This window comes from Tachypleus tridentatus, chromosome 13 (assembly GCF_004210375.1).
Source record: "Tachypleus tridentatus isolate NWPU-2018 chromosome 13, ASM421037v1, whole genome shotgun sequence".
Classification (NCBI taxonomy): domain Eukaryota; kingdom Metazoa; phylum Arthropoda; class Merostomata; order Xiphosura; family Limulidae; genus Tachypleus; species Tachypleus tridentatus.
In genome coordinates this window covers 177,458,395-177,474,622 of record NC_134837.1, presented here as the reverse complement: position 1 = coordinate 177,474,622, position 16,228 = coordinate 177,458,395, and the positions used below count along the sequence as shown (strand labels likewise).

The following is a 16,228-nucleotide window of genomic DNA, read 5'->3' as shown; positions in this document are numbered from 1 at the left end:
TTAGCCAGCCAGAGTTGAATGACCTTGTGCGTGATTTGGGTCTCTCCAAAATGCAGCTGAAGTGTTAGCTTCCAGGATGCAAGAAAAGAATCAGCTGAGCCATACAACTAAAGTGTCATACTTCCGAAATCGGGAGCAGGCTTTTGTGCCATATTTTACAGAGGAGAATATGTTTGTTTATTGTCATAATATCTCAGGTCTTCTCCAGGAATTAGGGATGCCAGTATACTATCCAAATGACTGGCGATTATTTCTAGATTGTTCTAAGCAAAGTTTGAAGTGCGTTCTACTTCATAATGACAATGTCTATGCAGCTGTTCCAATTGGACACTCTGTGTATTTACGAGAGGAATATAATGTCATTAAGACTGTGACTGACCTACTAAAATACCACGAGCACAACTGGACAATTTGTGTGGACCTCAAAATGGTTACTTTCCTCCTAGGTCAACAAAGAGGATTTACAAAGTACCCTGCTATCTTTGCATGTGGGACAGCCGAGCTCGAGAAAAGCACTGGAACCAGAAGGAGTGGCCCATACGTGAGACTCTGAAGGCAGGTATGCCAAATATTGTCAACGATCCAATTGTCTGTCATTTGAGGAAAAGATCATATTTCCTCCTCTCCATATCATGCTGGGCTTGATGAAACAGTTTGTGTAAAATATTTTCTCAACCCAAACGAGCCGTTTTGCATATAAAGTTTATGAAGGCGTTGAATACTGACGGTGAATGCTTCCAACACATATTTTCTGTGCTCCCTGGTTTGTCCTTCGAGAAGATCAAGACAGGTGTTTTGATGGACCACAGATTCGTGCACTTGTGCGTGATCAAGAATTTGCCAGAAAGATGAACGACAAGGAAAGGACTGCATGGCTTTCATTTGTGGCGGTGATGGCAAACTTTCTCGGTAATAAAAAAAGCTGACAACTATGAAACCCTTGTAACGAATATGTTGTCAGCTTTTCGCGACCTTGGATGTAACATGAGTGTCAAACTCCATTACCTGTACAGTCATCTTGATAGATTCCCTGAGAACCCAGGAGCTATAAGTGACGAGCAAGGCGAGCGGTTCCATCAGGACCTCAAGACCATGGAAGAGCGTTACCAAGGAGATGGGACAAACATATGATGGCAGATTACTGCTGGAGCATTAAACGAGAATGCCCTGAGACAGTCCACAAACGCAAGAGCTACAAGCGGAAATTCATGCCTGAGTAGACTGCAATTGAGCTTTCCCTCCTCATAGTAGCAAATGTCTTATCTACTAATCAGTTTTATATAAATAAATTGAATTAATATAAATAACTTGAATACATTTATACTATCTTGCATTTTCTTTTTTAATTGCCCAGCTATATTAAAGAGTTTTATAACATATTTTATCACTATTTTTCATGATAGACTACGACGTCAATGTGATGATGACGAAATTTTGAGATTTTCAAATACCTTGATTGCAAAAAAAGTAGAGCACTGAGGAAAAAACTAACGTCAGATCTGAAATCAGGGCAAGAAATTATGTAATACCAATTGTTTGATATAAATGCAACAAAAATTTTGTTGACCAGTGTTATAATCCATTATCAACGAATTCGATTACGAGTTTCTATTGCACCAACAAACAATAACGTTATTTATATATATCTTAAACAATTTAAAAAAAGTTACTTTCCCTTTAAAAATAACAAGTCATGATATGACTCACTATTTCATCAACAACCAGAGTTGTGTCACTTTCCCTGTAAAATAACAAGTCATGATACGACTTACTGTTTCTGTGGCTTAGCGGTATGTCTGCGAACTTACAACACTAAAATCCGGGTTTCGATACTCGTAGTGGGCAGAGCACAGATAGCCCATTGTGTATTTTTGTGCTTCATTCAAAAAACAAAAACTTTAACAAACACTCTCCTCTGTCAGTGACCTTCAAAAATAAAAATTCATGGTATGACCTACTGTTTCAATAATAACAAGTCTGTTGTGCACAGTTTCCCTTTAAAAATAACAAGTCATGGTATAAGTTACTGTTTCATTAACTACCAGTCTCTTGTGTCAAGTTTTTCAAAAATAATAAGTCATGATATGAGATTATGTTTTCTTCACAACTAGTCTGTTGTATTAGTTTCTCTTTAAAAATAACAAGTCATGATAAGACTTACTGTTTCATTAACATCCAGTCTGTTGTGTAAATCTCCCTTTAAAATGACAAGTAATGATACGATTCATTACTTCATTATTAATAACCAGAGTGTTATATCACTTTCCATTTAAAAATAACAAGTCATGATATGACTCACTATATTATTAATGACCAGTGAGCTGTGTCACTTTCTGTTTAAAAATAACAAGCCGTGGTATGATTTACTGTTTCATTAACAATCAGTCTGTGGTGTCAGATTCCCTTTAAAAATAACAAGTCGTGATGTAAAGCACTATTTAAATAATAACTAGTCTGTTGTGTCACATTCCCTTTAAAAATAACAAGTCACGATACGGCTCACTATTTCATTAATAAACAGTCTGTTGTGTCAGTTTCCCTTTGAACATATGAAGTCGTGATATGACTTACTGCTTCTTTAACAACCAGTCTGTTGTGTTAATTTCCCTTTAAAAATAACAAGTCATGATAAGACTCACTCTTTCATTAACAACCAGTCTCTTGTGTAAGTATCCCTTTAAAAGTAACAAGTTATAATACGACTTACAGTTTCTTTAACAACCACTGTCTTGTGTCAGTTACCTTTAAAAATAAAAAGTCACGATATGACTCACTGTTTCCTAAACAAACAATCTGTTGTGCTAGTTACCTTTAAAAGTAACAAGTCTTGATATGACTCACTGTTTCATTAGTTAGTAGTCTGTTGTTTCAAGTTTCCTTTAAAAATAACACGTCGTGATATGAGACAATGTTCCGTTCATCATAATTCAACATGTACGTTTTTTCTTCTAGGAAATAAACTCAGAATTATGAATTAGTGTGTCCATGTTCTTCTAATGACAAGGCAGGACAGAGATCACTATCTCTTAACAATCAATCAGTTTATCAGTAGTTGTATTTTTCTTTGAAATAAATCTGGTTAAGGCTGAATATTCAATGACTTTTAGTTGATGTTTTAGTTTTTTATCAACAACACGTCAAGTTCGGAGAGAGTATCCCATAGTAATTTATCAGTGTGTGCATTTGTTCTTATCAAGAGGTAAAGTATAGAATAACAATAAATCAGCGAGTCAATATTATTTTAACAATAAATCAAATTAGACAGACAGTTAAGTGTTTAGTGTTTTACTAAAAGTTTAGTCGGTGGATTTTTTACGTTTTGTTTTGTTACAATTCATGCTTATGTTCTACTGGGTTTTGTTCACTCTGAACTTTGTTACTAATTGTTTCTATTGTCTCATCATCTGTTTTGGTTTCTTTACAAGTAGGATCGGAACTTTGGTCGAAAATCTTTCTCTTCGCTCTTTCCTTTATTAATCCTACCAGAAAAAGGAACTTTTTAGGCAGATCCAACAACAAAATTGTAACGACTATTCCTAAACTCGCTGTACAGCCGCTAGACAATTGCTTTACCTGAAAAAAAAAAGATAAATAGGTCATGACATGAAGGCGTTAAAATAATATGTTCGGAAAACATAGAATAGTTTGTAAATAATGCTATGTAATCGTAAATCTATTCAGGGGTTCGATTCCCCTCGGTGGACTCAGCAGATAGCCCAATGTGGCTTTGCTATAAGAAAAAAAAACACACACACACACATTAAATCTATATGGCTTAATTTTTTAACTTTATTATATCCAAGTGAAGAAGAAGGAAAACTTTATACATACTACATGTTTGAACTTTGGATGAAGCAAGTTATATCTTTATTGTCATAGTCGTGAATTATTCGAATAACATTATGTTTTAAATATTTCAGAATAAAACAATAACAAACACTAACTCATAAAGACTAAGAAGGTAAAATAATAACATGTGCATAATCTATAACAAAGAAAATTGTTGACTTAGAAAATCTACACTAAGGTTGTCTGAGTGTAGGTGTATATAGTTTTGAACTAATAAACTTTTAGAAGGCAGTTTGAACGGTGGCATTTGACCTTCACTTTTATTCAATTTTACTGAACTCATAGCCTACGAAGTGCGGAGCTCAGTTTCGTGGAAATATTATTAAAATTCACTGTATGCGCACTTTAACTATTAGGCCGCACCGGCAAAGTTTATTAGGACATTCTTTGGCAACAGACAGCAATAAGTAAAAATTATTTTCTTCTCAAAATCAGGTGTTGTTAAGAAATAATTATAATTAGTTCTCGGTTTGTCTATTAAAGAGTCGGAGAGAAACTCTGTGTGTGTGTGTGTGTGTGATCACTGATAAATCTTTATACCTGGAATAACAATGTGTTTTTTTGGGGGGGGATAATTGTTTGGTTTGGTTTAAATTTCACGCAAAGCTACACGAGAGCTATCTGCTCTAGCCGTCTCTAATTTTCCAGTGTAAGACTAGAGAGAAGGCAGCTAGTCACCACCATCCACCGCCAACTCTTGGGCTACTCTTTTACCAACGAATAGTGGGATTAATTGTCACATTATAACGCCTCCACGGCTGAAAGGGCGAGCATGTTAGGTGGGACGGGGATTCGAACCCACGACCCTTAGAATACGAGTCGAGTGCCTTAACTACCTGGCCATGCCGGGTCGTGTCAAAAGGGCGCATCAATGAAAGCATACTTATGCAAAAAGAAAGGCATTCTAAAGTGTTCTGTCAGTTTACACATCATCAGTATTTAAATTTAATAAGTCTTGTACAATGATAAATACAGATTCATTGACGGTGGGTGGTGATGACTAGCTGCCTTCCCTCTAGTCTTACACTGCTAAGTTAGGAACGGCTAGCGCAAATAGCCCTCATGTAGCTTTGCGCGAAATTCAAAACCTTTTAGTAAGTCTTAGGAAATCTGATAATGAAAATAACAACTGCAAGTCCAGAAATTTTCTTAATTAAAGTTACCATCTTTATAGTCACACTTCCCATCTCTTTATCAGTTTCTTTAAAAGCAGTTACTCTCTCTGTACATGTGGGACTGCATTCCTTCAAACAACTAAGTTCTCTTCCCTGGGAAATTAATAAACCTTAAATCTGTTCGTCTGTCATGTTGATTTATTTTGTTCAGAATTGTCGTTCCAGAGCTGTTCCCGAGTTTGAGTCTGACAGACTATAAGGAAGATAACTAGTGAACAGCACCCACTACCAACTCTTTAGCTGGTTGTGCCTAACTGAATATCGGAGATATAAAAGCCACCTTTATAACAATCGTACAGTCACAAAGTGTGAGAGGTATTTTTGAGGTAACAGACACGAGTCATGTGCCCCCAGTGCCACAGTCTGTGGGCTCACACCGCTAGAAACCGGGTTTCGATAACCGTGGTGGACAGAGCATAGATTGTCCATCGTGTAGTTCTGTTCTTAATTCTAAACAAAGAAACAAACAAATCGAGCTATGAACCTTCGAATTCATAGTCCGAGCACCTAAAACCACAAAGCCACAACCAGATCCCTTTGACTAATGAAGTTGATGCTTTAACCTGACTTAAATGTATTATTTATATATTATTAGAACAATTAATTCCTTGACTAAATATATCACCTACCTGGACCATTGGTACATGATAAAACATTTCATATTCTTTGCTGGTAAAACGAACCTTGATCAATGCAAATTCATTCCTGTAAAAAAAGTAAAATGACGTGAAAGTGTGATTCAAAACGTTATTACAGAATTTTATAAACTTTTAACTAAGAAAAATAAAGATTGTTTTCACATATATATTGTTACGGTAATGTAATAATCTTTGTTAGAATAATCAGAATTAGTTTTTTTATTGTATAAACGTGTAACTGTTACATCTTTCACACTCAATCAACTAGCGACTTTTAATATAAATTAAATTGGACAAACTTAAACAATTAATATGGTAATCCACTGATTCTCATATAATAACTAGTTACTCAGAATTTTCTATCTAAAGATTCAGAACGAAGGGTGAATAAGACATGTGCTTTTCAAATAACATTTCGATGCTTAAGCATTATTTAGCAATGAATTTTTAGATCTATGTCCTACACGTATTGGTTTTTCTCATGATTAATATTTTTACTTTAGTTCACATATTTAAAAAAAAAATCTTATCCCCAGTCGTTTGTATATTTTAATGATGTTTTCAAAATGTCAATTCAGTTTTCGTTCAGGAACCCGAAGAATATATTATTTAGAATATATGTCGGCTGTGTATGAAAAAAATATTTAAACTTTGGAAACTGGTCTTACTCACTGCTGTCTTAACTAATCTCTCACAAACTAGACAGATTGATTCTACTATGAAAATAATCCAAGTATTACTTTCCGGTATATGTATATATATAATCTTAATTAATTAATTGATAACATATTAAATAGTATTCTATTAGTCGTTTTGGTAGCATACATGTGTGACAAGTTTCATAAGAAACATAATCTGTATAGATTATAAAAAATATCATGATGACGAAAACCTACTTGAAGTAAAACTGTATTCTCAAGACGACTGGTATGGGTATTAACAAAAACCTGTTAACCTGAAGATGACCTAAGAATTGTTTGTTTCTAAATTTCGAGCAAAGCTACACAAGGGCTATCTGCGCTAGCGTCCCTAATTTAGAAGTGTAAATCTAGAGGGAAGACAGTTAATTATCACCACCCTCCACCAATTCTTGGGCTACTCTTTTACCAACGAATAGTGGGATTGACTGTAACTTATAATGCCCCCATTGCTGAAAGGGCAAGTATGTTTGATGTGACGATGGTTCGAACTCGCGACCCTGGGATTACGAATTGAGTACCTTAACCACCTGGCCATGCCAGGCATGACCTAAGAAGGTCGAAACATTGTTCTGTACTTTATTTTGATTAAAGTTTTAATACCCATACCAGCAGCTTTCAGAATACATAAAACATGATAAGTCTGAATTTCACTTAGATATAGATTTTCATAGAAAATAATTGACAACAAGATAGGCAGATAGTTTGATTCGTACTCAATAACTCAATATTGAAATTAATAAATCAACTCAAAACTGTGTTGAGATTTGATTGACAAAAGGAGTTAATTTACTGTTAGGTTACTCACAAAGGTATGATGAAAGTTAGTTTCGTTTTTAGTTAGTTTTTGGCGCTAATGTCTTATTTTAAAGTAATTTTAGTCGCAAAGATTAAATGTTCTCAATATATATTTTTAATGATTTATTAAACTTCAAGCATTAGCGCGTGTTGAAAAATATGTGGTCGTATGCATTGTACAAAAACAATTAACAAAGAACTGGATTTTGTAACACTGTAACTGATGAGTTAAACACATTGTTATAAAATCACTACTCTAGCAGCGACTTAAAATTCTTGTTTTCAGTTCTCTGCTTACTTTAATAATTCGTAATCGTGTATTTACAGTTAATGTTTTTACACATTTTGCTTCTGATTAAAGGAAACGGTAGTTTTCTAACCGACATAAAAACAGAAAACAAGAAACGAAACCGAACTGTTCTTTCTGTACACAAAATTTGTTCAATATACTCAAAGTAACAGTGGAACTACTGTAATAAAGCATTCACAGCTAAAAGTATGGAGCACGTTCAGCAATATGCCTAGACTTGAACCTCAGACCTTGAGATGTACAATACCGTGCGTATCGCCTGACTAAGTAAGTTAGATTGTTTGTTCGTTTGAACTAAAGCACAAAGTTACACAATGGTCTATCTGTACTTTGAACCGCTAGTATTGAAACTTGGGTTTTGGCGTTGTAAGTCCGCAGACATACCGCTGTGCCACTGAGGGTGGCACTAAGTAAATTAGAAATTCATAAAAAAAAGCTAAGCTTTTGGGAAAAGAGATAAGTTTGCTTTTGTGCTGACTTTTTAAAATTAGTTTAAACACAAGCTAATCGAAATATTCTCGAAAACATTCTATTTGTTAACAACTTGTATCTCAGAATGGTATTGGCACTTTTATTGATAAGGAGAGAACAACGTTTCGACCTTCCTAGGTCATCTTCAGGTTAAGAAAGAGAGAGTTTGCAAATGACCGTTGCGGACACGTCTTAGGGACGAGAATATAAATGGGTACGGGATTGTAGAGGCGTTACAGTTAGATGTTAGATTATTTATTAGTATAGGTATAAAGGTGTTCCTTTATATTCGTTTAATTTTGGTTTTAGTTGTTGTATAAGTATGACTTCTTTGATTTTGCGTTTGTTTATATTTGTTTCACTTCTTAGTATCTGAATGTTTTCTATGGTTTTGTTGTGTTTATTTGATTTTCAGTGTTCAAAAACGTGTGAAGGTGTGGTTTTTTTTTGTGTTCTTTCAATCTGATTTCCATTTTTCTGCTTGTTTCTCCGATGTAGAAGTCGTGACGGTTGTTGCATTGTAATTTATAAATTATATTGGTGTTGTGTTTGTCAGTTTAGTTCTTACCTGATATGGACTTTAGTTTTGTACCTGGTTTTTAAATAAATTTGGGGTTTACTGGAACGTTGTGTTTTGTTATAAGTTTGTTTTCTTCCAATTGTTGGTTATTTTTTTGCTGATATCGGGAATATATGATATACAGCAGTATAAGGTTTTATAGTCTATTGTTTCTTTGAATTTATTATTGTTTGTTTGTTATTAACTGTGCTTTTCGCCTAGGTCTGTATTTGTGTGTGTATAAATTTTTCAACGGTGTTTGATTAAATTTGTTGATGTTGATAAAGTGTTGTTTTATTTTGTTGATTTCGTTGTTAATTTTATCAGGTGAACATTGTTTTGGGGCTGTGTTTATTTGGTTTCCTAACACGTTTAGCTTTTGTTTTGTTTCATGTGCTGAGTACCAGGGAATGTATAATCCAGTATGGGTGATTTTTCTGTGGATTTTTGTTTTGAATTGTGTATTAGTTCTAGTAATCTTGAGGTTAAGAAATGCTATTTGGTTAGTTTTTCCTGTTCACAGGTGAACTTAATGTTGGGGTGTATAGAGTTAACGTGATTGAAAAAAATTAAGCGTGTGTTCGGTATATGTGAATCCAGCAACTGTATCATCAACATACCTGTACCAGTATAGTGGTGAGTATAAAGCTGAATGCAGCTGCATGCCATATATGCCCGACATCAGCGAAAAAATAACCAACATTTGGAAAAACTTATAACAAAAAGAACATTCGAGTAAACACCAAATTTATTCAAAAACCAGGTACAAAACTAAAGTCTATACTATGTACAAACTAAACTGACAAACACAACATCAACATCATTTATAAAATATAATGCAACTTCTGTCACGACTTCTACATCGGAGAAACAAGCAGAAAAATGGAAACTAGATTCAAAGAACACAAAAAAAACATCTTCGCACGTTTTTGAACACTGCAATTCAAATAAAAACAGTATAACCATAGCAAGCACCCAGATACTAAGAAGGGAAACAAATATAAACAAACGCAAAATCAAAGAAGCCTTACTTATACAACAACTAAAACCAAAATTAAACCAATATAAAGGAGCACCTTTGTACAAATACTAATTAATAACCTAACATCTAACTATAACGCCCCCCAGTGGCTCAGCGGTATGTCTGTGGACTTACAACGCTAAAAACCGGGTTTCGATACCCGTAGTAGGCAGAGCACAGGTAGCCCATTGAGTAGCTTTGTGCTTAATTCAAAACAACAACAATCTAACTGTGACGCCCCTACAATCCTGTACCCGTATACACTCTCGTCTCGAAGACGTGTGTCCGGCAATGGTCAGTTGCAAACTTTCTTTCATAACCTGAAGATGACCTAGGAAGGTCAAAACGTTGTTCTCTGCTTATCAATAAAAGTGTTAATACCCATACCAGCCGTTTTGAGATACATTTTTATTTCAAGTGGGTTTCTCGTGATAAAGAATTTTTAACAACTTGTCTTCTTAATTGTCGTGTTTTACAACTTTATAATAACAAACCAAGTTAAATGGTTGTTCTTAATTACGTATAATAATAATTATAATAATAATATCTCTTCTAAAACTGATAAAACATATTTTATAAATTGATTGATAAAAATAAAAAAAAAACTTAAACAGTTAAAATTCTTTTTTCACACATTTCAAAATTATAATACAAAGCATTATATATAAAATCACTGGTACATATCAGTTGTTTGTTTCATAACTTTCAAAGAAACATAAATAAAAATGAAATTCTCCCTTACTTATAATCTGGATTTTTGGATAGCCAAGACGTCAATTCTTCCTGAATCAAGAGTAGGAAATTAATTAATTAATACCTACTTGTTATTAATATTATTTTTCTAGTTTTCGTAACCAAAATAGCAATGGAAATCGCATGTCCATCTGATAAACATATCATATATTATAGGATTAAAACTGATAAACTATACAAGTATCGTAATATTATTTATGTTTTATTCCAGTACGAATTAATTACGAGCTAAGGTGCTGTAAATCCACGTATACGTGTAATGTGTTTTATTTAAAGCTATTTTTAATTCATTGTGCATTCTTAATATTACATATTTTTCGCGAATAACGTGTAAATATTAGTCTACAATTTGCAACTAACTATTCTAATATTTGTTTTTAATAACTTCTGGATTTTATTTGAGCAACGAAACATTAAATATTATCACATGTTTTGTAGGCGTAACCATATCATCTACATCATGAGATCGGTGCCTAACAATTGTAAGATAGTAAATATTAAACAATAATTTTAACAGTAGGATTTAAACACAGTCAAATTTTTTAAAGGATTTGATACTTAGAATCCTTATTTTTCTAGCTTATAAAACTTGGCTAGAAAATCTTATTGTTTAGCTTTTATTTAAAACGTTTTTTCGCGATTCCTCTTCCCAGTGAAGAAAATGATGTGTTTTATCCATTTCTTAAACTTTCATTTAAGTTCTAAAAAGTGCTGGAAATGCTTCCAATAGTCTACTCTGTTTTATTACTACTAAAACTAAAAATATGGAACTCCGTATTTTGTGCCTTTTAACGGAGCTTTAATTTAGCTATACTGACCTTAAAGATGCCGTCGTAAAACAAAGCACTCATGCTCAACTAACTATATGATAGTGTTATTGAATCTTGTGTCATTCCATTTCTAATAATTTACTACGACAAATGTTAGCCTAATACAACTGTAAGGAAACTCAAGGAAGATAACTTCTTAGTCTCAGTAACTATCACTATAATTTCAGGAGTTAAGCTCATTTTAGGCCCGGCATGGTCAGATGGTATGTTTGTTTGTTTTAAATTTCGCGCAAAGCTACACGAGGGCTATCTGCGCTGCACGTCCCTAATTTAGCAGTGTAAGACTAAAGGGAAGGCAGCTAGTCATCACCACCCACTGCCAACTCTTGGGCTACTCTTTTACCAACGGATAGTGGGATTGACCGTCGCATTATAACGTTCCCATGGCTGAAAGGGCGAGCATGTTTGGTGTAATAAGAATTCGAACCCGCGACCCTCAGATTACGAGTCAGCACGCGACCCATCAAACTGAAAATAATAGTGTTAAGTGTAGTAGTACAATGTGTTGTTTTATGAATAGTGGTTTAATTACACGTAACACCCATTGTCTATTAATTTTTGGGTTTTTCTCGTTAATGAGTATAGCTTCTACATATTTCCTCTCTTTAAAATATTCTGTTTTTGGTAAAATATGAACTTTAAAGGAGTTTGGGTCTCCTGTATTTTGGGTTTTGTGTTTATGTAGGAAATGTACTGCTGGAGTGGTTTTGTGTTGATCATTCGTATATCACGCACTCATGTGTTCTGAGATTATGAGTATGAAAAGGTTTCTCCGATATATGTGTCTCCATATAGGTAATAAATGATTTGGTGGACCACGTTTTTGATGGGGTACGTTTGTCCTGCTACCTTTTTTCTGGTATATTATCGTTTTTTGGCACATTTTGTTTGTGAGAATTAAGAGTAAACTAAGAGTTCTTTCAGTGTTTTACGTGTTACGTTGATTCTCATTTTCGATTGTTTAATGACTTTACGAACCTTGCTTGTGATTGAGTTGTTTGTGAAAGCAATATTCATTGAGGGTGTTTTTATGTGGTCTTTTTTGTTTTGGAGTTTGTTGCTTTGTGATGGTTTTTGCTTTTTATGATTTGAAAATATCGTTGATGTAACATTCAGGGTGTCAGTTTAGTAAAAGCAATGTTTTAAAATCATTTTGTGCTGTTTGAATGACAAATTGTTAATTGTCTCTGTGAATTAGTTTTAATTTAGTATGCTACATTCTCCTGCCATGATTCCCCTTTTGACTCCTTCTAGGTGGTGTGATTTTTAATGGAGAAATATCAGTTTTTTGTATTCTTTGTTATGTACGAAGCTTTGTATATGTCTCTTGGATTTTTAGGGCTACGTCTAAAAACGTCAAGTATCCTTAGGCATCAGGTAGTTTCGATGTGAATGTGACTGGTGAGTGGAAGTTAGGAAATAGTAAATCTACTGTAGTGTTCCTTTCCTATGATTCTGTATAATACACGTCATTGATGTATTTTACTACTTGTCTGGTTTCTAGTGTATGTATGAATATTATAACAAACGTGACATCTGTTCTGTTACCCGTTGTTACTCCTTTCTTTTGTTTGTACAAAGTGTCACTGAATTGAAAATAACTGTTGTTTTGGGTGACATTAAGCATTGTGTGGATGGTTGCTAATGTGATGTTCGCTTGTAAAATGCGTTGATTTAGTAATGATGTGAAATTAATAATACTAACTATGCCTTCTTCTATGGGTATGGATGGGTACAAGGCGATTACACCTAATGAAAATAAAATGGAGTTGGTATATAATATTTGTGTAGAGGAGTGACGGAAGCTAAAGAAATTCAGAAATGCCCGTAATAAAGATCGTTTTATTATTTTTGTATTACCATGTTTTAAATATTTATTATAAAAATTCGTTTTCCATCTGATGAATTAATTAAAAATATTCTAACATAGCGGTATGGATATGACGTGTTAAATTTCTTTCGTACTGACACGGTAGTATGGATATGACGTGTTACGTTCGTTTCGTACTGACGCGGTAATATGGACATAACGTGTTACGTTTGTTTCGTATTCTTTAAAAGGTCGATCTCAAACTTCGGAAAGTGTCGACTGATATTCAGTTTTTAAGCATATGTAAAAACCACAGTGCTATTCCAAAGTTTCTGAACAGACACTCGTAGCGACTATATTACACATGACAACAAAGTAACCTTTGATCACCTCTAAATAGCATTGAAACGCATCTTAATACATGTTAATGTTTAATTCTAACTTTTATTGATTCACGGTGTTAATTTGACATTTTTAAATGTTCATTTTAACAATGTTTTAAAGTTGATTCCTAGTTGACCTCTATTCATTATCAGATTTAAACAGGCATTTTTTTTCGCATGCTATAGCTGTACAATTTTATCCTAGATAGGTTGTATTTTGTTATACGATATGTAGGAGTATCCGTCACGTGTATGTTTTATTTTGTTTTTTTTTTTAATTTCGCACAAAACTACTCGAGGGCTATATGTGCTAGCCGTCCCTAATTTAGCAGTGTAAGACTAGAGGGAAGGCAGCTAGTCATCACCACCCGCCGCCAACTCTTGGGCTACTCTTTTACCAACGAATAGTGGGATTGACCGTCACATTATAACGCCCCCACGGCTGAAAGGGCGAGCATGTTTAGCGCGACGGGGATGCGAACCCGCGACCCTCGGATTACGAGTCGCACATCTTAACACGCTTGGCCATGCCGGGCCCCACGCATGTGTGTGACGTTACTAATGTACTACAGTAACTAAGCATAGCTGGTCCTAATTTAGACCTGACAAACTAGAAGGTAGGCAGTTAGTCAACGTCACCCACAGTCAGTACTTGGGCTAAACTTGTCTGGTTGAAGATTTCGCTGTAATTGTTGATCCACACCCTCTAGGTACGGAGTGCGTTTTTGCGGAAACGGACCACGAACCATGAATGCTCTGATTTACAGTCCGAATACACAACCACTAAACCACTCCCGGCCCCTGTTGTAGAAAGAAGGGTGAGTATGAAAGAATAATTGCATATCTTTTGGAGAAAATGAATTGGTAGCCTACAAAATACTATTTTCTATATCTTTAATAGTATCAAGGTCCAACATGGCCAGGTGGTTAAGGTACTCGACTCGTTATCTTAGGGTCGCGGATTCAAATTCCCGTCACACCAAACATGCTCGTCCTTTCAGCTGTGGGGGCGTTATAATGTTACAGTTAATCCCACTATTCGTCGGTAAAAAAGTAGCCCAAACGTTGACGGTGGGTGGTGATGACTAGCTGTCTTCCCTCTAGTATTACACTGCTAAATTAGGGACGGCTAGTGCAGTTAGCCCTTGTGTAGCTTTTCGCAAAACTCAAAACAAACAATTAAACAATACATATCAAGACTTTACTTTGTCTTGCCTTGCCTTGATTAACCTTCTGTTCGGATGATATTTACTAATTTATTCCTGGTAGCCAAAGCTCTGAATTTGAACAGAAAAACTAATGATATTAAATTACATGTTGCAAAACCTATGATCATTTAAAGTATTTTATAAAATATATTTTATTATCTGTCTACCTATCCGTTCCTGAACTTCTGCCCTAGAACCATAATTGACTGTTTTTTGTATTGGACAGTTGTTTCCCTAATAAGCATATATTTCCTGCTTGGAGAAGCTACGAAAGAGCAAATTTCACATTATCATTGGTTAAGTTTATAAAACAAAATTTTAGCATGCCAACAAAAAGTCACCACTTTCCCCAACTCCATCTTTATCTCAAGAGATATGAAGAGAAAAAAAATTAAAGGAACAATGTTTTAAATCACGAAGGCACAAACGATTTTTTTTTCACAAACAAAGTATGTTAATTTAAAAATTGTGAAGCTTTTGATATTAAAATAGCTCCCAGGAGGCGCTATTTTCGAAAGATACTGTCAATCCTTTTTGCCTGTCTGAAAGGAAATGTTTCTTTTCGCTATGTAAAACTTACATATATACACTTATAAATTTAACAAAATGTTGTTCAACATTAACTTGTATAACTCAATCTTTGATACCAAACACTTTGCATCACGTGCGTGAAGCTAGAAATCCTTACATTTTCAAACAAAATGCTGTTAGAAATGCCAGTTTCCAAAAGAAGAAAAAAAAGTAAAACTGCAAGATGACTGTGTATCAAACAGCAATTACCAAAGGGTGTTAAATGTTTTTAATGCAATCCCCTTGTTAACTATCAATGAAAGTAAATAAACTAAAAAAAAAATCTTTAGTTTTATGCATAAGAATAACACACATAAGAATAACGAAAAAATTATACCTGTATGTCATGAGACTGGAGCTTACTTTCTGTTGTCACATGATACGACACTTCTATAAAAACAAAAGTATATCCATTAAATATATGATGTGGCAGAATTGTTATTGGCATAAACTACAATATTTAAAATGATTTTCCATTAGCTGCTTAATTGACCAGGCTCTATTTAAAAAGATTTAAGTTTTAAGATGTTGTAAAGCGGTTTGTACAAACTAAAGGCTTATATGAAAGATTAGCAGAAATAAAATCTTGAGAGAATTCACCCCTCTGGTCATTATTTTTTAAACTCTTTATAAACTGATATTTTAGTTAAATCTATATGAAACAACAGAGCAATAAAAGATCGATTTGTGAAGAGGCACAATAAATGAGAGACTGAAAGACAAATAGAGATAATCAATGGATGATTAATTCATAAAAATATGTTTAAATTTCACGCAAAGATGCACGAGGGCTATCTCCGCTAGCCGTCCCTAATTTAGCAGAGTAAGACTAGAAGGAAGGCAGTTAGTCATCACCACCATCGCCAACTCTTGGGCTACTCTTTTACCAACGAACAGTGGGATTGATCGTCACATTATAACCCCCTATTTGCTGAAAGAGCAAGCATATTTGGTGTGGCGGGGATTCGAACCCGCGCCCCTCAGATTGCGAGTAGAGTGCTCTAACCACCTGGCCATGTTGAGCCCATAAAAATGTGAGAAAATTATTCCTCTATTGCTTCTTATAGATTTAACTGATATATCAGTTTATAAAGAGTTAAAAAATAACGATTAGCTTAGCTCTTTGTCAATCACTCTTCTAGTTATTATCTCTTC

At 34.3% G+C, this 16,228-nt stretch overlaps 1 long non-coding RNA gene across 1 annotated transcript; it reads right to left on the bottom strand.

Annotated features, from left to right (window-relative positions):
• Positions 1–1,580: 1,580 nt before the first annotated feature.
• Positions 1,581–15,464, bottom strand: LOC143237611 (uncharacterized). Its single transcript, XR_013020163.1, has 4 exons — positions 15,411–15,464; positions 10,262–10,302; positions 5,654–5,729; positions 1,581–3,573 (listed from the first exon to the last, which is right to left on the bottom strand). It is a non-coding gene; the product is annotated as an uncharacterized LOC143237611 (long non-coding RNA).
• Between the last annotated feature and the right edge of the window lie 764 nt (positions 15,465–16,228).